The 23,346-nt window shown below is 40.7% G+C and overlaps 1 long non-coding RNA gene across 1 annotated transcript in view; it reads left to right on the top strand.

Annotated features, from left to right (window-relative positions):
- The first annotated feature begins 1,402 nt into the window (after window positions 1-1,402).
- Window positions 1,403-23,346, top strand: part of LOC139119400 (uncharacterized) — an 89,234-nt gene continuing 67,290 nt past the window's right edge. Inside the window, exon 1 of the long non-coding RNA XR_011548919.1 lies at window positions 1,403-1,494. This is a non-coding gene — a long non-coding RNA (uncharacterized lncRNA). The remainder of the gene's footprint in view (window positions 1,495-23,346) is intronic.

The following is a 23,346-nucleotide window of genomic DNA, read 5'->3' as shown; positions in this document are numbered from 1 at the left end:
ATGCATGCATATATGTATGTATGTATGTATGTATGTATGTATGTATGTATGTATGTATGTATGTATGTATGTATGTATGTATGTATGTATGTATGTATGTATGTATGTATGTATGTATGTATGTATGTATGTATGTATGTACTTTGTGCGTGTGTATCACCGTAAATGTCACCATTGTAAGTTGTCTGCAATCTCCACCTGTACATCAAGCATGGTGTATGAATTTCTGTGCGTGTACCGGTAGACGTCATGGCTTCTCGAATAAGAAAAGAACAAATTATGATAAATCGACGACTTTTATGGATGTTGGGGCCTAGGTTGAGGTGCATACCAGCCGTTCATACGAAATCTTTTATTAGTATTTCCTTGTCATAACTCTCAATATAATAGCTAACTAAAAAGAAGATATTAAATTTGGCAGGCTGTATACAGAGAAGCAATGCAGCGCCTTTTATTGCGGCAATATTTCTCACTTAGTCGGTTTTGAAGCGTTTGCGCGGAGTAACTTTGTTTCTTTATTAATGGTGGAACTGGCGTCGACAGGTTGAAATTGCTAAGAATACCAGCACTAGATGTGTCTCATAAAGCTATTGAGACGCTCTGCTACTCATTACAACCGCCTGCAGCTTTTACCTTAGGAAAACATCTCGTGCAAAATTCGAATAACAATGAACAAAATCGGCCATTGGTATTCCAACCATGGGGGTTGGTTGCTCGATCAGTGGAACCACCCTTTAAGGAAATCAAACTCCTTCGGACTTTTCTTCCCTCCTCCCAGGCCAAAAAAACTAATTTTTAGACCCTTCATTGGAGGTGTTTCATTAGCGTCCGTCCCCGAGTGAGAATTTCTCATTAAAGTCCCCACGAGATTACCCCAGCGTTCCTAACCACAGCCACAATCGACATTTATTGGCTCAGTGTGACGGCCCACTTATCCAGCGACTTGACGATTCACTCGTGCGGACAGCAGCGGAGGAAGGGTGCTGAGAAGACCTGGCAACTCGGACTCCCTTCGCGGCGTGGACTTAATCACTCATGAAACCAAAACAGCAATATTTACTGCACACGACGGAGACTCTATTGGTAATGATGGATGGGGCCTGCGCGATGGGCAGCCTCTATGTACAGCCGCTGGTTAGCCAGCTAGCTGAGCGCGAAAAATGAACCAGTATAGCAAATAAAACTTGCCAAAAACCCACTGGTGTGCAATAACATTGCATTTAAGTACTGTGTCTTGATTAAGGGACCGGTTATTTGAGGGAAATTACTAGTAACGAAGGATACAGTCAAACTTATGTCTTGGACTAGGTACGACGGGGCAATGCGGGGATATACGATCTGCTGCAGTGCATTCATTCATTTTCTTGCCGTGGAGGAGAGCGTGTAGTACCGTGGAAAACGGCAGAGAGAAAAAATGCTGTCCCATTCAAATCTCCCCGGATTCTACCAACTTTCTGCGATATACGTCGGTGGTGGAACGCACGCACATCGCCGGTAAGTCGTACGTCAAAGATGTATGTTTCAGTGGAAAGAATGTCCGCTTTCAACATGGGTTTTTTATTGACATGTTCAAACGTCGGAGATGACAAGAGGCGAATTTTTTCTTCGGGTCTGAGAGGTTCTGCCTTCTCTCTATTCACATGACCGAGAAGTGGTGCATATTTTTGCATATAGTTTGCCGTTCTTTGTACTATCTTTGCCGAGTACCTTGACACAGCCCCGGAGTTTGGTGACACACCAGCGATAGTTCCCCCGTTTTTCTTTCTTTTCAGGATGTATCAGTCACAGCGACGAGGAGAAGTTGTTGTTTTCTTAATGGATAGCGCCGGATTGTTTTTCTTTGCCGAGAGTCAGTTCATAACAATACTCCTAGCATGGTATATTTCATCTCGTACGTTGTGTGTCTGTTCCCACATGTATTTAATGTGTCGAATTGTGTTTATGAGTAAGTACGGAACATGTTTTTCAAAGTCTCGCTCGAATTGAAATCGTCCACGAACGCCGCATCTCATCGACAGCTCCCAAACTCCCTCCTGAATATTTAATTAAGCCTATTAGGAGTTAACAGTGTTGGTCGTGGGAATTGACAACGTGTGGATAAAAAGTTCTCCAGATGGGATTTCAAAGTCGACGAAATTAATGCTTTTGCTTTAGAAATTTTCAAAGAAAAAAAGAGGCCATAAAAGATGCGAACATTTAAGACGAGAACTTGGATTGCGCGAGTAAGTGTGCTGTATTACTTTTCATTTGCGTTCTTTTCCGATTCATCATTATCTCCATTCCGTCTTTGTGGCCGGGAATTCGGGAGACAGGAGATGGTCCTGGTGGACTTTGTGTAGGCGAGCGAATCTTCCAAATATTTTGTTAGCTTTTCACGTGTGCATATGACACACGGGTGTCAGTAGTTCGCCCGTGACCCACAGACACGCCAGTAACCGCCCGTGACCCACGGACACGCCGGTACATCGCTCGTGACAAACCGACGCCAGTTTATCGCCCGTGACACACCGTCGTCAGTTCATCGTGTCACAAGACTTCTGTATGCGACTTTCTAGCTTGGCCTGTGTGTATGGCCATGACTAGCAGAGGCCACGCTCAGATTCAAACCTGACACGTGAAAGGGGAAGCTTTACTGAGCTGGGCCGCAATCTTTCCGAGTCTGTTGCATCTGAAATTCGTCCCTGCATCATCATTCAATACCCGCTCGCAGTCGATGGGCAGCGGTTCTTGCGTGACATCTCCATGGCTTGCCTGAAATAAAACTCCGAAGTATTTCTAATAGAGTCCTTGTAATTCAGTCAACCTTGTTCACAGGTTACCGGTTCAATATTTATGATACTTTCCCTGTTCCCCAAATCCATGATTCCAGGTAACTAACAAGACAACTGTGGAAATCGTTACGCAATGTTAATCCTACAATGAGATGGCTTTCCTGTTATGAAGTCAGCGCTTGACATGAATTTTCCGGATTTCAAATAAATCAACTTAACAGAAGCCCGCAGAATGTTAGTCGAGCCTCGACCTGCAAATACTGATTTTGCAACTGTAAATAACTGTGCAAAATGCGCTCATTGAACAAACAATGCTAATTAAACAGAGACATTGCAAGGAAAGATCGCACGTTGTAATTAACATGAGCATTAATAAATCACTAAATATATTTGACCAAACATTAAATTTTATAAATAATGAAAGGAATCGAAGCACGGCCATCCAGAAAATACAAGCCACTTCAAGCATTCACCTTTTTCGATCACCATGCACTATCAATTTACTAAGCGTTACTGAAACTTTGTAATCCGATCATGTCATGTCGTGTTGATTTTCAGCACGATGTTTGATTGGCACCACTCAATAACATAAAGCATCTTTGGCTGAATCTTTCAGCGTTGTCGTCTGTGCGGCAGATTACCACGGACATTCAACCATATTCTTCCCGAGTGTACAAAGATATTTTTTAAGGTCTTTCTGCCCAAGCATTCGAACAACCAGTTTTTTTAATTTCACCGTGCTATTGTTTTTTTCCTTTGCCTTTTTCCTGGGCCTTTTCCTTCCGATTTCTTTTCTTCTCGCAAGGAATCAATCACGACTCACGCTCTGTATATTTCACTTCATGTCACTTTCGCTAACTCCTGATAAATTCCGCATTTTGTACGCCGTGCCCGGCTAATATCTAAGTTTCAATTGATAGAAATTAATGTCGACGCCGGGTTTTCATACACACAAAGGGTCCATACATTTACAGACTGTTTAATCCCCTTTTCGGTACATTATTTGTCTCAAGTTCATAACTTTTCAATTTGCGCATTTCTTCAGCATCACGGACCCATATCCGGCATGTTGCTGTTTGCCTTCGTTGCATTATAGCTTCTAATATATTGCCTGTACGTGTTGGGAATTGACACGTACGCAAGGCAGTGGCGATGGGCTACAGCATCGCCGACTAGACGAGCCAGACTGAGTGAGGTCCATAAGCCAGAGCCCCGTTTGAAATGTACATTCTCACTATACTTCGAAAAAACCTGGATATTTATTAAAATGCACCGGGTCGAAATATTGCCGCTAATGAATTTGCGCGTTGCCGCCCTTCGTAGCCATCGTCAATTCATATGCCGGCTTCGGTGTGTAGCCGTTTAAATGGTCCCCGCCGATTCGCCATGAATTATTAACTGAGTCCCATTACAGTTACCGACATCATCGGAATAATACCTCCCATAAGCTCAGACAGAGTCCAACAGATTTTATCTTGCGACTCCAGCTAGACCATGCATATGTAACTAGTGGATGAGCTTACAGACCCTATAAATTAAACGCCTTTAAAGGCTGAACATAATGAAGGTTATGAATGTTAAAAATGAAGAAAGGGGACTAAAATAAAGAAAATTTTGTTCAGCAACCAATTTAGAGATCGGAAGCGTATGGGTAAATTTGCACGTGATACAAGCCGTATTTCTAGATTATTGTTCGAGGTACACTCTCACAGAGGGAGCCATTTAGGCGAATTAGAGTAGCATTTAGTCAGTCGGACACTTCATTTTGCCAAAGAAAAATAACACACGACAAAGAGTTGTAAATTTTTAAAAAATATTAGAGTGTTCATCAAAAGAAATGACGAGAGGCATCAAGACATAGGGTGAGATCCCTTATCAATCGTAAACGAGGTTCGCTTGCTGGTTGCCAAAACTTTGATTCCCACGCAAGATGTCGGAGTACTCTAACCTACAATGGTCATAGTGGTTTTTTGCCGGTGAAATATTCCTCAATCGAGGGCCACAGATGGCTGAGTTTCTGATTCTAGACTGGGAAACTTTAAATTGTCAACTTTGGACGGGAGAAAATGCTGATATTTATGTTTGATGTCAAGTTGAAATTGACATACCGATTCCGTTTGATTTAAGCCTAAAAAACATCCACATTTCTCCAATATAATTTCATCAGACTTTGCAAAAGTCAACAGTTAGCTCGAAGCCAACGCTGCACGTTAAAATGAAAACAATGAACACATACAATATTCATATTTCATCTTTTGTTATCAGCTGTTGATTCAAGTGAAAAAAAGACAACAATAACGACTGAAAACCTCGTACTACACATGGAAACTTCAGAGAGATATGTGACGTGGTCACAGTGTGGAGCCAGTGTAAAATATTTCTGTCGCACAGAACATTCAGCTATGACAGTTTTGAAGCTTAGCACTATGTCGTCTTTCAACTTGACGCTGGTGTCTATGAGTTGATTAAGGCGTGTTAATTCAAAGTCGATCTATTCATAACATTCGCATCCTCTTTAGCTACCCCTATCCCTTTGAAGTGAATAGAAAGAGACGTATTCTGTGATTGTCTGATAAAAATCAATATTGGAGTAATAGTACCAGCATTAAGATTTACTAACGAACCAGCATAATTTTTTTGTTTAAAAATGGAAACATATTTTCACTCTCTAATTTGTGTGCAATTGTTTAATTTGGAAAGATGTGATGGCAGAATACTCAAAATACACAGCATTGAGACGATAAACAAAATAAAAAAGCAGAATGGTGGGAATTAGTCTTTGCTTTAATGATATAGAGGTCGATTTTAGTTTTTGCATGCTCTGGAACTTTGAAGTTGTAGGGTTTATTCCGACAGTCGGTCGCTTTGACGATGACTCTCGATTTAGACCGAGCTTTGGCAAATCTTGGCGATGTTTCTCAAAGTGCAAAATGTTCGGTAATTTGTACACGCTGTAATTTGTGTCAGAAATATTTTAATAAGAAATTGTAGCATGTTTCCGTGTAGGTGTGACATCAAACACGCGTTCGCATCAGAAAGCTGATGTGTGTGAGCGTAGGGTTCCCCTACAACATCGGAGAGTATCGGGCAAGGTACACAATGCAACAAACACAGCGATATAAAAAAGTTTAAACAAGCGATTTTTGCATGAGGGGAACCGTGCAAAAATACTTGACCTGTCTGATATAATGGCACTTAGCTCTTTCATGGGCTTATCATGTGCAAGGTGCGTTGGATCAGAGAGAGAGAGAGAGAGAGAGAGAGAGAGAGAGAGAGAGAGAGATTTTAACGAATTCTGCGCTAGTTCTAAGTTGTATTATCCTTTTGAAAACCCAATATAATAACACAGAACATACCATCTATGTACATTTTGCATTTAGAGAAGTTGAACTTTATCTACAGTTTTTAACTTGGTAGATATGCATAAATTAATTACTTTGACAATCTGAGCAGACATGACTCGCACTGTCGGCGTAGACCTACCACATTTTTTCACTTGTCCTTGTAAATTTTCAAGTTCACTGTTAAAGTTAACGTGCGGAATAAAAAAAAATACCAAGATAATCCTATATTTAGGGGCGTGGATTTTACCCTTGTGGTATTTGTTCAGAGCGAAGAGAACAAGACAGAAAAAAGCCCCGGGGACAGATCGTCATGATTTGTGCTCTCCCGGAAAAACAGAGTCAGCTCTCCCATGGCCGTTTGCACGGTAATTAAACAACCGTTGCCATGACTACACATTAATAAAAAACGCGAGATTAAAAGTGATGGCAGCGCTGACAGGTTGGAGCTCTTACAGAGAAAAGAAAAATATGAGGTCGACTTAGGGAGATTGTCAATCGACGGCAACCCCGCTGCTGTGAATCGAGGGGCCGTCTCCCGTGCCGTGTTCCTAAGGGCTGAGCTCTCGACCGCGCTGTTGACAGCTGGATCGCCCATACCCCAATAACAATGGACACCGGGAAGGGGATCTGTTTGTAACAACTTCATCCAGAGTGCCCGCTAATTAGTTTGTTTGTCGGATGACAGTTTCCCGTTGAATGCCCCCTTTTAGATGAGTTATGTCGGATGAGCAAGACTAGATGTTGGATCTATCACAATATATGGATTCTACCATTAGGTTTTCTTTGTGTATGGCATTTTCTTCACCTGATCAAACCTCTATTCCCCTTTCGACGTTGTAGATCTCTCGGAAGGAAAGTTTAAAGTTAAGTGAACTTGTATGTTGAGTTTTTGTGAACTTTACCATGGCACACAATAGAGAGGAGGGACAACATTGCTGTCACTGTCACAGTAACTCCACGTCCATCGTTCAGTAACATCCACAACATAACATAACATGACATAGCTTACGCTATTAGATCTTCATGGCACAATATTCATCAATACCCGAGCCCGGTCACTCAAAGATGGAACCCATTTTAATACTACCTTGGATATTAATTTTAAGTCAATAATTGTGACTTTAATTGATAAATGTAAACAAATAGACTGGCTAACAGCTAAAAGGACAGTCAGTCTGTTCTGATATGTTTTTACTCTGTTTTAAGTCGTTCGTATCAACCATAAGGAGATATAATGAAAATTCGTCACCACTGATAGCGTCCAAATGTGTTCACCTATAGGAGTGAGCAGTGGCGCACACCGAGATATCGACAAAAACATTTCGCCGAACATGAATTTCAATAAATAGGTCAAAGTTCATATATTTATCCTGCGCTATAGGGGGAAGGAAGGGCTTGGTTCCGGGCAAACTTTACTCGGAAGGTGTCAATTAGTTGCATGATTTTGTGATTTTCTTTGCCCACTCTCTCAGGTATGCTGTTTCAGAGATTCACGTGTGGAGTGTGGATGATCATTCACACCGTTTCACTTGCTCATGTCATTCACGTTTCTACAAACCGATCGCATATGATCTGCCCGTTCAAAAAGAAAAACGGAGTGAGTCGACAAGTTATCAGTAAAAGAAAGGGTTAAAACATGCGTCAACATTTCTTTTACGTGATAACGTATTTTGTAAACGGACCTGTGCGAACGGTTCGTTTGACCGAGCCTGGCACTGCAATTGATATGCTTTCAAAAAAAGCCACCTATTGTTGTTGATTTCATACTTTACGTTTCTCGAAGTGTTTGCCATGACACGGCCAGTTGACTGCACTGTAGCTGAGCGACGTTTAGACTAATATTCAAACAGGTGGGACGGCCGTCCAAGCGAAAGGCTACAGCATATAAAGCACTCTACAATTGACATAACCACCGCGGTTGCTATAGCAATCGACATGGTGTGAAATTTCCGAAGTGTTTGACCAATTTCAAGATGGCGTATATTGGGAGCGCTCGCAGCACGGGTGAACTATACTAAGGCACTCGACGCACATACGTCAAAAACAACACAGCACAAAATCTTGACATGAAACTCACGTAAAAGTGACTTTTAATTTTGAAAACTATTACCCCGAAGATGAAGATTACATCAATGAAATGGAATGAAATGCATACACCCAGCCCTTTATAAACGGGCATCAGAAATCGATCACATCTCATCAAGATTCATGGCGTTGATTCTTATCTTTATCCACATATGACAAATATGAAATGAGAGAAAATTTATCGCTCCATATGATCCAATATTAAGCTGGTCTTATGCAAGCTGTATGAATCCTACAACCCCTTGTTTAGTCTACTGTAAATGACTCGTAGCGATCGATGGAGTCGCCTTTGTCCGATGGTTTCGCTCACTCGTACGGGGCTCGATCGATAATTCGCCGGCATAAATGCGATTACATACAAGGGGGCACCAACAATTCCACTGCGAAGAAAAGGGGAGCACTTCGCGAGAATAAAAAAGCCGGTGTTATCGGCAAGCATTCTGAGACCTTGTGACACAGGCATCGATTCCTTTCTGCAAAAGCTTGTTAATTAACAAGAAAAGGTTGAATTATTAGACAGAAAGTTATCGACTGATGAAAAGAGGGTAAAACTAACAGAACCACGAGTCCCTCGCAATTGTTGACGACATCAAAAGTTCACGAATTGTATCGTCTCTGTTGATGGACCTGTTGCGTGATAGTTTGTCGTCCTGGCGATTGAAGCCCATCGGAAACATTAACTATGTTACATCTCAACGATCTGAGCACCTGTACAAAACTGACGTTTCGTCATAATCTTTTAAACGCTCGCTTTTCATATATTTCTAGGATTAAAAACTAACCCCGAACAAAAGGCAAAAAATTGATTGCACTCCATTGTGTACTTTTCGCATTATAACTGTTTATAGTTACAGATACTGTTAACTCTCTTCAATGCGCATTTAAAATTATCGATAGAAAAAACTCACAATTTTGTTCCGTGTGTCTCGAATAAGCTTTGTCGTAAGATTTTAATTACATCTATCGTTCATAAATGATTTCGTGATTATTTTTGTAATTAAACAAGTGTGATAGTTCATATTCAATCTGCAATCATCGCAGACCTGGAATCAAATAGAGAGAAATTCATTGATTAATTACTTTAACAAAATGCAAATGTTAATTTGTCAGATTAATTTAAAGATTTTCTCCCGTTTCACAACAAAAGAGCGTATTTACTCATTGTTTAAATTTCCATATAAAATGCATCTATGTCCCTCTTATTTGCATATTTCATTCATTTTGATGACACAGAAAGTGTCATCATAAATACCTGTAAATATGTTCATTTTCAAATTAATGCTATAATTACAAGTAAATTGATAAAGTACAATGAAATTTAATTACGGCGGATAATTAGTTTCGACTTTTGAGCGACTACTTTCAGAAATGAAAATTGGAAAACATGATTTCTCTGTCAAATACAATATTCCTCTCAGCGCGTGTGGATTCTTGATCAACTGCATCGTGCGAAATAAAGTCAACTTGTCCAAATATCATTATTGTTATGCGTGATAGCCTTAATTGTATGATTTTTAATGACCCAGGACCACGAATTCTCCAAAAAATAAAGCAATGCCAGTCGAGCTTTGATTTGAAGTGTTTGCGCTGTTCTCAGATTAAATGCAGTAATTCAATCATCTAGCCCTATTACACGGAAAATTGTATTTTCCTCTTCGTTTGCGAGATGTTAATTTATAGCTGTCTCTATCTCTTTCGTCAGCTTGTGACGAGAGATTGACTGTTTGGCAAACTTTTCATGTTTCGATCATTTATATCAAGCGATGAATGATTTTATTTCTGTGACTCTTTAAAATGATACAAAATTAATTTGCGGTAGCGTCGATGGTTCAGGAGGTAGTACCGATACAATGGAATCGTAAAACTGATCCGTTGTGTAAATCTTACATAAACTCTTACGTGCACCTGTGTTTAGATTACGAAACCCAGGTGTGTGCACGATCGAGTGGGGTTGCTGTTGTGAGACTGTTCTGTTCTTCGCTTTGGAAAGTTGGTCGAGTTTTTATTTTATATTGGTCAAGGACCAACAGTGACACAATCTCCTTCGACGAGGGGTTTTCATTCAATGCAATAAATACCGTCGCTGGCCATCGCAAGTGGCAAAATACATGACCCGAATAGTAAGTAGGGTTGACCAAAGGTTAGGCTTGGATGCTGGATTCGTACAAAAATAAGAGGAATCAATAGTCAACTCGTAAGTTAGTCTCCAAGGTGACCCACGTAGTCTGATCAAATAATCGACAACGACACGGTTGTCCATGCGTCTCTTTCTCTCTCTCTCTCTCTCTCTCTCTCTCTCTCTCTCTCTCTCTCTCTCTCTCTCTCTCTCTCTGCTTAATTTCTTCGTATTGCCGATGGCACAGCATTCACTGTCGATCATGGCATCACAATGCATCTAGTTTTCAGTGCAGACTACGGAACTGACGCTGATGCTTTACCGTGTTTCTTTTTCACCAGTAATTTACTGACTGTCACTTGTTGTCGGTTTAATGAAACAGTGTGACACTCACTGCAAATGAAACGACTTTAATATCTTGTTTCGACAACTTCGTCTTTTTTTGAAACATGGTCGTAATAGTTAACTGCTCAAAATTCTGGCAAGAAATCTACATCCGCAGGTTGCATTGGATACCCAGCACGGTTCATTCTTCCATTTGTATGGATCGCTAGACTGTCGTTCGTCTTGATTTGGCAATTTCAACCGAAGAGTAGTATGTTTCTATATTTATTTCTCAACATCACTGTGGTATTTCTACGAGCAATGTTGAAAAAGCCAAATACTGGGCATTTTCACAGGCTGTAGGGGGAACCGAAGGGAATGAACTGAAGAGGACAATTACAAAAACATGTAAACAATTGATGAATGTTACGGATATTTGTTCTTTGAATTTCATTCTAATGACGTCATAGTTGAAGTAAACATCACAGCCATTATAAACATGTGAATTTTTTCTAAATTCGATGAATACAATAAAATTGAATAAGATAAAACAATATTTTAACGTCTTAATAGACTGCTAATATTTACCTGAGAGTTGATTAGAAGAAAGAAACCTTTAAATACCTTAATAGTAAATTTCTTTTACTCATTTGTGAGATATACCCAATTAATAATTAGCTAAACATTCACGCGTGGTGTTCTCCTGATATTGCTGTATAACTAATACCAATACCAGTGCATGTGTAATGTTGGTAACGAACATTTGTTACTGTGATACGTTCTCACATTCAAATAATTTTGGAACTGTACTTCTTTGATACTGTTTCATCGTTCGAGAGGAGCAGCATTCTCAAGTTCTCGATTCATTCAATCCAACGTCCGATAAGAAACAAAGAGGCCAGCATTGCCTCTCGTGTTTAAAAAACTATAGAGAGAGAAGAGCAAATGGGTTTCGTCTCACGACCGGCAAGTTCTGATGTCGACGTCACCGCGGGGTATACTTATACAGCTCGGCGACGGAGCATGGCCTGACATCGTAAAGGGTTCGTTTCAGAATGAGATGCTAAATACAGGAGTTCGACATACCCCGGGGACGAAAACTTAGGAAAAATCGAACTCAACAGCGTTAATATTTTAAAACAATCGGTATACATCTACAGGGGTCTGGAAACGACCAGTGGAAAGAATCAACTCTATTTTAAGGCGACTTTTTTGTCGAAATAAGCCGAGGAAGGCACTGTTTTCTTGCTGAAGGCTAATGGCACATGGCTTTCAAAAATACCATTGTTTCTTGAGATTTTCAAATCTGTGACCGTCGGGAGCTTTTGATAATTTTGTGTATGGTGAAATTGAATGTTATTTCGGAAAGATTAAAGTCGATTACACGCAAGAATAAGAAATGCGCTAAACTTAGAAGCTTATGAGAAGATACAGTTTTTGGAGATTTTTTGCACTTTTTCCCGCGTTGAAGGCCCGACCCACAGAGGGTCGACTGTCGGCTTCGTCTGTGAAAGTCACAGGACTATACGAAATCAAGTCAAACATCCAAATCGCGCCAAAAGTCAAAAGCGAAGAACAAATTTAAAGTTTGATGAAAGTGTACTAGTTTTCACGGCATGCAGTGTTTTTACCATCAGCCGAACGACACCACTATCGAATTTTGCGGTGGCCGAATTGAGTAATGAATAATTTTGGCTGAGTTGATTTATGTGTATTTGTGAGAGGTGATGTAACGGTTCAATTTTTAGCATTCATCCAGAGTGCTCTTAGTATGCTAATGACGGAATTTCAATGAGTTCGTGGTCGTTTAAAAACTTCCAAGCCGCGGCTCCGTTTGACACCTCGTCAGTCATTATCGTGTCGTACGTGAAATAGTATCTCCGGGGTCGGCTTGTGACAAATTATTAAAACACGGCCTGATTGATCCACAAGCGAACATTCAGGGAGCAACTGAAAAAAAAGGGAAAGAAAACCGCTTTCCGCGTTATTGACCTAAAGACTCAGTTGTTTCTGTGTCCTCCGGGAGAATCCAAAATCCTCAGAGATGTCTCAAGACGATGATGATGAACACTTTATTGACTTACAAATGATACGGCGACGATTGAAACGAATTAAGAGCTTTTGAAAAACTTTAGTTATCGTTTGTCATTCTGTACAGTAAGCGCCTTATACGACACATAAAACTAGTCTCTCTCATTTGAGTTGCGTTTTTATCTGCCTGATTGCCCGTCTGTATGTATGTATGTATGTATGTATGTATGTATGTATGTATGTATGTATGTATGTATGTATGTATGTATGTATGTATGTATGTATGTATGTATGTGTGCATGCGTGCGTACGTGCATGCATGCACATACATGTATGTATCATTTTAGGCACGAATGCATGCATGTATGCATGCACAATGTGTGTACTTGTCCGTATGTTTGTGTCCGCGTGTACCCATACGTAACGCTGTGTATGTGTACTGGCGTTGCTACATACGTATCAGTACATTTGTCATGTATTTATCGCCATTAAATATCCGATATTTCTGTCTGCATAATTCCATTCCGATTCAAAACAGCCATTTTTTATGCAAGTGAGTTCAACGCGATGCAATAACAAAAAATATCACCGGAAAGAAACAAGAATAATTTATTTTTACCGGTCAAAGTTTGTGTTGAGTTTTTTCTTGACTTGTTGAATACTTTTCCTCAGAAAATTATTTTTTGGCGATAACGCCAAAGTGGAATGATAAAAGAAATACAAATAAAGATAACATATAACCATGCAAGTTACACAGTTGTTCCTCTATCTATTGACAATCAGTATACTTCTTAGTATCACAGTCTATCATCCGATCTTATCGCTCTACGCTTTTCAGTTTCAATTTTTATTCGCTCCCACCTACCACTCGTCATATCATATTTGCTTAATCGAGCGTGACACCCGGTTTTCTAGAGTTTCGGCGTTTCATCAGCCCATCGCTGTGATTGATGGCCGATGAAAACGCGCTCAACAATAGAAACAATTGGAATCTGCATAACAATAACGGTGGAACTTCGAGATATTAAAATTTCTGTGTAAAAAATGCGAAATCGGTTATCGGAGGGACGACCAGGGCCCGTTTGCTGCAGACTTGCCGTTCTCATATATCTCTGGGAGCGCTAACTGCCCGATTCGGGTGCTAAACGGGCGTGTATGCTTTCCAAAAATTGTCAGCTGCTTGACTCGATCGTCTGTAACGACGGGAGAAGTGGACCTAATATATTGTAGCTATCGGTTACGCTGATTATCAAAGTTTTCGTAAGTCGACACCGGTATTCCCACGAGGGACACTGGAGCTGTGCTTGAAAATCTACGAGACTCTCCCTATATGTTATTGTACGTACGAATATCCCCCGTTCCATACGCTTGTTAAAAGCCGTGACTAACGAAGCATAACGGTTCGAGCTCACTGGACGCGTTGACTGGTGTCGACTTGGGTTGTCACAGCGCGCTGTGCTGGTTCCCTCGCAACGGGCTTGACGCGGTCGCGGTCGGTTCATCATTGGATGGGCAAGCGTTTCATATCATACTTTGATGCGCTACCTGTACGCTGTCACTCAGAACGGACACAGCGGTACTGCGGTGTAATTCACAGGTTTCCTAGTACCCAGTGTGTCCAGTTAAAGTTCAGTTTTCTCGGTTATGACGAAAAAGACCCACCTTATGCTCAAAGAGAAAAAAACAGGGGCGTCGCATGTTTGGCTCTATTAACAATTACCCCAACAACTGTCGAACGCAAGGAAAATACTGCAACTGAGAATGTCAACTGAACTGCAATTGTTTAAAAAAAGTAACAATACAGGAGAACAAAGCGAATAAACATGTTATTACTTCACCGTATATTGATCCGGAGTTGAAAGTTGTTTTTGTTAGTTGTTTATGTTCTTTGTTATTGTTTGTAATCAGCAAAGTTTAGATGCGTGAACTTTTGTTTATTTAGATATAATGCAGAATATATGATAAAAGTAAAATTACTAAAATAAAAGCATTCAAATAAAATATAGAAGGATAAAGGGCACATGAATATTTCATGATACACTTTCGGCAAATTCTTTACAATACGTTAATTAACAGGTCCCTGTCCCGTTGTTTTGCATTAGTTTATGTTTATGCTACTTATAAACAAATTGTGTTTCTGTGTGTATTTTGATCGACTTTATTTGTTTTAATCTGGTTAATTAATTTCCTGTGAATATAAATGCGATAAACTAATCTCTGATATCTGGTATCTAAATATTGTCGGCCGCACGCGAGTCTTCGGAAGTCGTTTGTTACAATGGCTGGAGTGTAACTCTTTGCATGCTTTGTTTTCGGGGAATCTTTGAAGTAAAGATGCCGTTATTTCGGGATAGAATGGAGTGTCTGAATTTTAATTCTCTCAATTGATTGTTGAGACAATGTTACTGTACTTTAAAACACATTGTATTGCTTAAAAGTAATACACTTACCCTGAAAACTTGGCTTAAGTTGAATATTATATCCATTCATCTTTCATTCAGTTGGAGAGAGAGAGAGAGAGAGAGAGAGAGAGAGAGAGAGAGAGAGAGAGAGAGAGAGAGAGAGGAGAGAGGAGAGAGGAGAGAGAGAGAGAGAGAGAGAGAGAGAGAGAGAGAGAGAGAGAGAGAGAGAGAGACTTTCATTTATTAATTCCGGTTGTAGCATATAAAACAGACAAAATGAAATTTGACAGTTGGTTCCGCTTGTAAATAATAAGTAAAATGAGTACTGAGTTACCAATTTCCATCCCCGGAAGTTTTGCTGCTAGTATGTGGCCGGTAAATTTCTGGTAAGTTCAACAACGCATTGTTATGTCTACGGATTGCGTTACTTCATTAGGAGCGATACAGAAGCAATGCGTCCTTGGGAAAGTGAAGCTGCCACGCTACAAGCGGTGCTGTCGTAGTCCATCAGCTGACTGAGACCCAGTTCTGTGTTTTACTCCGTATGGGACTTTTTCGATACAAGGCAAACAATGGTATCACTGTCTAACAGTCTGAGAACGGGGTTTGGGTTTTTAAAAACCCCACTTATAAATATTAACTACGACCGCATCTCTGTATGTCCGGATATTCTCAAATCGTTTCTCCCAGTTTTAAACTTTTCCCGATTGAACTTTGCTAAGCACGCTGGTTTGTCAATCCCCGGTACGCACAGAAGCAGCAGTACAGAGACCAGCACAAATCTTACAATGTATTTAAAACATTCCATCGTTAGAATAATCTGACAATACTGAGGCAATACAGGGACTATCAAATGATGATAATAACTTATGTCCCTTTGATTGCTTACCCAGGAGTCGATCAACTCAGTATGGGAAAAATATTTTTTATGAATAAAATATTACCAAAGACATAAAATGGCTGTTAGACGGAAAAAAATCATCAAAGTTCATGGAACAGAATCCAAATGGTGACCCTTACCCCGTTTAATACTGTAAGTAACTTAATTCTTTGTGGTTCTGATAACTTGGAAACACTTACCCCATTCACACTTATCAAGAGAAACATTTGTTTCAAAGCAAGTCAATAAACGTGATTTTTGAATCACATTGGGCATGCGTGTAGTCATGATCCCGTCATTCTAAACTTAGAACCCGAACGAAATATGGAGAGTACTCAATTCACACCGCAGAAATGTCTACGCTCAGGACTCCTAAGTTCATTTCTCGCCACCGGAATTCGATTCTTGATGCCATAAGTCGCAGGAAATGACACGTATACACACTTTCTCTGTTACTCTATCTTTGTGGGGGCTTATCTTGGAAAGGTGATATGAAATCGGCATCCAGCGATCCCTTTCGCCAACAAAAAAAAGTTTTTTTACAACTACAGAATTTTCGGAAGCGTAAATTGGAAAAAGTTAACTTGAAGACGATCATTGAGAAAGCAATCGCGAATGACGCGAGATGCTCATCGCGATTGGTAAATTTCATCGCATCTTAGTTTCGCAATAAATTATTTGTCGGAATATCTATTGGCACCCATCCCCTTCCGCTCAAAATAGAACGCCATGCTTGAAGCTTGCCAGACTACGATTGATTTCAGATCGGCTTCTGTTTCTACGTAGCAGTGTAATTCTCGACATGCGATCCGCTGGAGATGTTTTAGGATAAAACAATTCTTTTGCTCTAATCGTCATTTTAAATCTATCGCCATTCCGATTGAACGACAAGATTAAAGACGAATGGCAAATGCCTTGATGGGCAAGTACGCTGATGTCAGACGGCTAGCCCCCGCTCTCAGGCAACCTGAGTTGTCGGGCCAACCTACATCATGTGACGTATTCTTTTACGACTAAAAGACGTAAACGCGAGATCGGGTGTTGATTCGGGCTGACAAGTTAGATTCGTCTCCTGACAAGAAAGGATAAACAGATCTCGGGCTACTATTTCCAGAACTCGGTGCAATAATCTAGATTGACAGATGCGTTTATTATACTGGCCATTACAGTGCTTGCCCCGGCCTTTCGGTTTTGACAAGGCGTCGGGAAAATATTTTTAGGAGTGAGCCCTCACGACGCGACCTCTGACCTCAGAGTGAGGAAAGTATTCTGTCAATTCCTTAGGAGACAAATTGCCCAATGAGGGGGTTTCGTTACAAATGTCAGGGAAAAGTAAAAGGGTTATTTGGAAACAGACTGTAAAGTCGAGACCCGGGCCATGTATGTTTTGACTTTACGCACCGAGTGATTCCACCAGTAGCATAAGTTTGTTTCCCCGATCGCTGCGTTCAAATAAGTTTCGCAGCGTCCAAAAATTGTACCCTCAACGCGATGTGTGCAGTGACCATATCCACTTTTGTGGGCAGGTCATTACGGACGAACCCGTGACACTGCGGGGACTTAATTAGTCACACAACAGTCGAGAACCCACCGCTGAACAAAATGAGCCTATGTGCCAAATGAGTTCTCCGCCACATATTTCGAATAATTGATGTGTAAATTGTCAATTTTGACTGAGAAACCGGCAAAATTTCCCGCCAGAACATATGTCAATTTCACCGGACAACGTCAATCATTCCGCTTTCCCATAATTCCCCCATGGTCTAATTCTTTCAGAATCGACATCAACTAAGTGTATATGTTTTGGGTTTTAAATCCCTAACGGATTACGGTCTACAATTTCCAGTTTATTTTTTATTCTCTCAGTATTTTTAAACAGAAGCAGCGACCATTCGAAGCGTCAAACAGCTTGATCGGCTTGAGTCGCCATCGACTGCTAATCAATTTCGACTTTTCCGTGTAACATTTAGCTCCAACCTGCCGAGACTGAGTCAATGACTTTGGAAGTCACGGTGCTTATAAGTTTTGCAGCGTAGCACTGAAACCACGCACACGCGATCGACCCGTCGCTATGTATCAACGCCGGGGCGCAAAACGACACAAACACGAGTGATCCATTGTAACTGTTGACATACACAGTATGACTTGAATCCTTAGCAAATTTACCTTTCTTATTATACCTTTACGATTCCTATTATGTTCAAAGCTCGCCATAAACTGACGAAAGCTATACAATAAATCTAATTAGCTAACGTGTACAGAATGTTCCGCTTTTTAAAACTCGTTTCTGCCGTTTAAGGAGTTTGCTAGCACCCAATAAGTTCGGCCATTAATCAACTCCAATCCTCCACAAACGCAATTTATTATCTTACCACTTAAAGTACTGTTTTGTTGAAGAGTGCAGGTGTGGGATCTGTCGATCTCGTCAGACTATTGAAGGATTTACGTCAAAATGTGGTCGCAGCATCGCTCATCCCTATGTATCGATGTTTTTTAGTGCTCACCAAGTGTTTGTCATTTTGGTTTCTCGATAAGTAAACGGGATCGTTACTTTACCAATTCGGAAAGGAGTATTTTAACTTTTATCTTCGCTCATTTACAGGATATCTTAACTTACACATATGTCATAAGAGGCATTTCATTTCCCTTCGTACCAGATTACAAGAGTTCTGCTTTTGACTTTCAAAACATTTTTGTTTACCATAGAAATCTTAAGCAATGTCTCCGTTTCCTAGGCAATTGTTCCCTGTCCGTTGACTAAGAAATACCTATATTTTTACTTTAAATGTACGTCTTTCCATCGTTTCCGGGTCTATGTCGTGCTTCATTGTTTAATTTTGCATGACGACATAAGTTCACAGGTGTTTGAATAAACCATTTACTTCCGTTAGTCACGCTATTCTGCTATTAACCCCATTAATATCAACTCTTGCAATTTTCCCGCTCTATTAGATCTTCACAAATCAATATTTTCAACCCCTTAAAGAAAGTACTGATGAAAATTTCAGTTTTGAAAATATGCGATTAATTGTAAATTAGAGTTATATCGGAATGGTTTGCCTGAAAGTTAATGTTGAACGATCAACAACACTTCGCCACGATGTTTATTGTTAAAATGTCAACCCCTTCTCTCTCTCTCTCTCTCTCTCTCTCTCTCTCTCTCTCTCCTCTCTCTCTCTCTCTCTCTCTCTCTCTCTCTCTCTCTCTCTCTCTCTCTCTCTCTCTCTCTCTCTCTCAGTGTATGTGTGTGTTTGTGTATGTGTATCGCCTTACTAATTGGACTATGTTTACCATTATAGCAATATATGTATTGAACAGATCTTTGTTGCAGACTTCGCCGTTGAATTCAGAAATTTCGTTCTTATTAATTTGTGGGCAAACAAAATATTTCTTTAAAACACGCCATGAAAGTTAAAAAAAGAAACACGCCGTGTTTTCTCCGTTAACCTAAACAGTAAAACGGTATATTGATTTGAATATTTCAACTTCTAATAGTTGAGGATTGTGTACAATATCTGGGCTGTACAACGTTAACAGAGACGTGGAGAGAAGTATATCTACGGAATATTTTTGATTGTTGTGTACGAAATTGGCATGGGGTGAGAGAGAGAGAGAGAGAGAGAGAGAGAGAGAGAGAGAGAGAGAGAGAGAGAGAGAGAGAGAGAGAGAGAGAGAGAGAGAGAGAGAGAGAGAGAGAGAGAGAGAGAGAGAAACTCTGTACGTGCGATCATGGACGTACACATGGTGCGGTAGAGAGGGAAGGAAAAGTATGTGTTATCTTTATTTAAAAAACCTTGTTATCTCATAAGGGTGTCTTTTCCACGTCAAGGTGGGTCCCGTCATCCAGGTGTCCGAAAAATTGACGAACGGCCGTAATTACAGGTTTTAGTTCTCCAAAGTGCGATATCACTTGCCTCCGTGTTTGTTGAACTGGAAGCAAAGGTGGCGACCCTCCCCTCCGTCCTTTAAGGAAGCAGTGGCCGGTGAAATTCCCAGCCACCTCCATCAATGGGACAGCTAGAACACCGGCGCCGTACAAACTGGCAGCTGAATAGAGACACGATGTCCTGCGGCTAGAACCCTCTCGACTGAACAAAATACCCTTAAACAGTTAAAGAAGTCGTTGGCTATTGACTTGGACAATGCTTATCACCAATTGTACAAATCATACAGAGTTCGGGGCATTGTCAGTCTAATGTTGTGTTATCCATCTCGACTTTTGTCTGTTGATTGCCAGGTCATTCTGTGAGCAGTGAACGCTCCTTAATTAAGCTTATTCGGAACGTCAACAAAACAGACACTAACGAGTGGAGTTTTTTGAGTTTGACTGACTGCTTGGAAACAGTCACTGATCAGAATGGCGAGGGGGTCGTTCATTAGTACAATAAGTATTTCGGTGCCGCGTTGTTTTTCCTGTCATTTATTTCATTTTTTTCTTAATAAAAGTAGGGGAGAGCTTGGAGACGTTTGGCGATTTCTTCCTTTGTTGGCGTTAAAAAGAACGTCTCAAGTAGGATGGACCGACAATCGAGATGGGTTTAGTTTGAATTGAACCCAATCCCCTTCACAAGAAATTGGCGTCAGCGAGACTTTGACAGGACATCCTGGATAAGAGGAGTTTCTGTCACGCTTTCTTGTGAACTGGTGAAAGTCATGATACATCTCCGTCACTTTTTGCCGAACGCCGTACAACTTGCTATCAATGAGAGGGCATCGGTTGAGTTGTATAGTCGTCGGTGAGCGTTCGTGTGCCGTGAATTACCGCAGACCGTCCTGGCGCTAAGCATACATGCGGTGCCGTGTAAGACCACTCACCGGGGTCGGACAATAGGCTCCCAGGAATCCGTTTTTTCAAGGAGAGTCAACCGAGCGGGTGACATCATCTTCGCTCAGGGCGAAGGGTTGCTAACTGTGAAACGAGCTCGGTGGTAGTCTCCCCGGTTCCTTTCTAACGTTTGCCGAGTCAAAGCCGTTTCTATGAGCCACATCTCGATAAAGGCAAAAATTCGTTGTTAAAGCAGCGGGCTCTCGTTCCAATTACCTATCCCCCATGGTTCAAATCAGTTCGATAGCTTACGCTAAAATGCAATCTTTTCTCTCTCTATAGTGTTTCGTTCTCGTCTTCTCAGACGCCTTTATGTGAAACTCCCGCCATCGTTATCACGGCTAGCAACAACATTTTTGCCTGGTAATGGGTTAAAATGAGAAAATATTGAGCTAATAAGATAAAGTTGTGTCCAATAAAAAATTTTCTACTCCGAGCTTCCAGCAAAATTATTATTTCGAACGGATGTGGCGACCACTGCGAGGACAGACGAGGGGCTCAGACAATCATTTGTAAGGTTAACGAGTGTTTTATTTGGATTTTACAACAATATCACTTTGCTGAATTAAAGAATCGAGACTTTTAACCCGAGGTGAGAAATAAGCTGAGCTTTTATTGGTCGTGCTGTGTTTGCCTCAACTGACCACTTCATTACGAATTGCCCCCCAACTGTCAAATTCGGGGGTTGTAACGAGCTCGCTAACGAGAGCTGAATCCTCCCCAATTTAGAAATTTGCCCTCAATTAGTTTATTTGTAGAAAGTCGCCTAATGTGTTGAGAAATTAACACTTGCGAGTGAAAGATCCCCATTGAATGCAGCGTTGGAGTTCGAATTAAAGGTGGTGACCAAAGCTATAGATATTCAAGACCGGGGTTGGCTCCAGCACGACTGCCGTACAAGACGCACTCTTTTGTTTTGATCGGTAACGGTGTGAACGAACCGAGATAATCTGCCAGAAACAATGGCCTGGAATTAAGGATTGTCCAATAGCTGTAATGAACGCAACTCTACTTGACGAGTCTCTGTATTCTGACAACAATCCAGTCCAATTACTAAAAACCGAGCACGCAATTTTCTTTGTTTTTTCCTTTCACAGAAGACGCCATTCTTCACCAAATGTTTTCATCAATGGTACTTTTGTCGCACATTTCAACTGGTTCGAACTCTGTCCATCTCACGATCCGCCGTCTTGTAATACTAACGTCCCAGTTTTCTTGAAAAGGCCCTGTTCCGATTCGTCTCCCACTATCACGATCTGTGACGAAAATGGTATAAGGGCTCGTCTTCTCGAGGTAAAAGACGATACAGATATGAGCGAGCGGACTATTAAAATTGTCTTTTCTATAGCAAAAACAAGCAAAATTTGTAATGTGGAATTTTTGAAATCAAATTACACAGAATCAATAACGACTTTGCGTTTACTTTAGACTTCCAGGCAGACAGTTTGATTAGAGACCGTTTTATTTGCTGAGCTAGCTATCGCTTGATAGGGTTTGTACTATTAATACAACAAATTAACACTGTAGTAAGTAGCTTGCCATGTCATCCCGCTAGTAGTGTCAACAGGTATCGTCACAGGCATGTAGGTACTAATCTGCCCTGATAAAATTTTGAATCAAGTAGGATTAATGGTGAATTTCAAGGGGGAATCCATTGACTGCTCTCATTATAGGCTATGACCAATGACTTATTAAGCCGTTAGTGACTTTGTCAATGGAGGTCAGAGCGATTTTTTGGGGGAGTTTCTTTTTTAGCAGTAAGGACGTGGTATAGAAACATTCCGTAGTGTGGGAATAGATTAAGTGTCACTCCGAATAGTCAAGTAAGGCCGTGGACTCTAGTTTCATTGCCATCAGAGTGTGCAGTGCGTCTGAATCTGGCGTGTGAAAGGAGTTGCCTTGTTTAGGAGGCTGTGTCGCCAACCATACACAATACAGAGCGGAAACCCTAAGTAACGATACTGTAGCAAACACTGGGTTTTTCTCGGTTCATTGCTGGTGGTTGAAGCCTATGCGACAACCAGACGAGAACAGCATGACGTCACACTTGACACTGGACTCATCTCAGGGGGGCTGACGTGAACACAAGGGACACAGCAAGACGTGACGTAACACCTGCGATGTTGATGTCATCAGAACGGCAAAGGATAAACAAAACGTTTAAGTTGAAGTGTTGCAAATATCGATGGCGAATCTTAAGTTAATTTATTAGAATAGTCAAGTGGACAACGAGTGAATTTCGTGATTCTGAGTTTTCCGAGTGACTACGTGCATCTTTAACATTGGATAGTCAACTTAACTATCAAAATGTAAGATTATTTCTAACGGGTTAGCTTCAGGTGTTTTCTAACTGATTTCTGTGGTTTTAGGATAAAATTCCTACACTACATTCAGCATTTGCCACTTGTGAAAACACAAGAAAAAGAGAAAGAACTTAATCACGTACTTAAAAAACTTTTCTAACACCATACGTGTCACTGTATTGCTGAGCAACTGAAACTTTTTACGTGACCATGAATAGATCGATAGATCTGGTAGTCCTTGCCCTGAAAAAGCAAAAGTAACACA

This window comes from Ptychodera flava, chromosome 19, assembly GCF_041260155.1.
Source record: "Ptychodera flava strain L36383 chromosome 19, AS_Pfla_20210202, whole genome shotgun sequence".
Taxonomy (NCBI): domain Eukaryota; kingdom Metazoa; phylum Hemichordata; class Enteropneusta; family Ptychoderidae; genus Ptychodera; species Ptychodera flava.
Note: the sequence above shows the minus strand (reverse complement) of the source record. Positions and strands in the feature narration are given on the sequence as shown.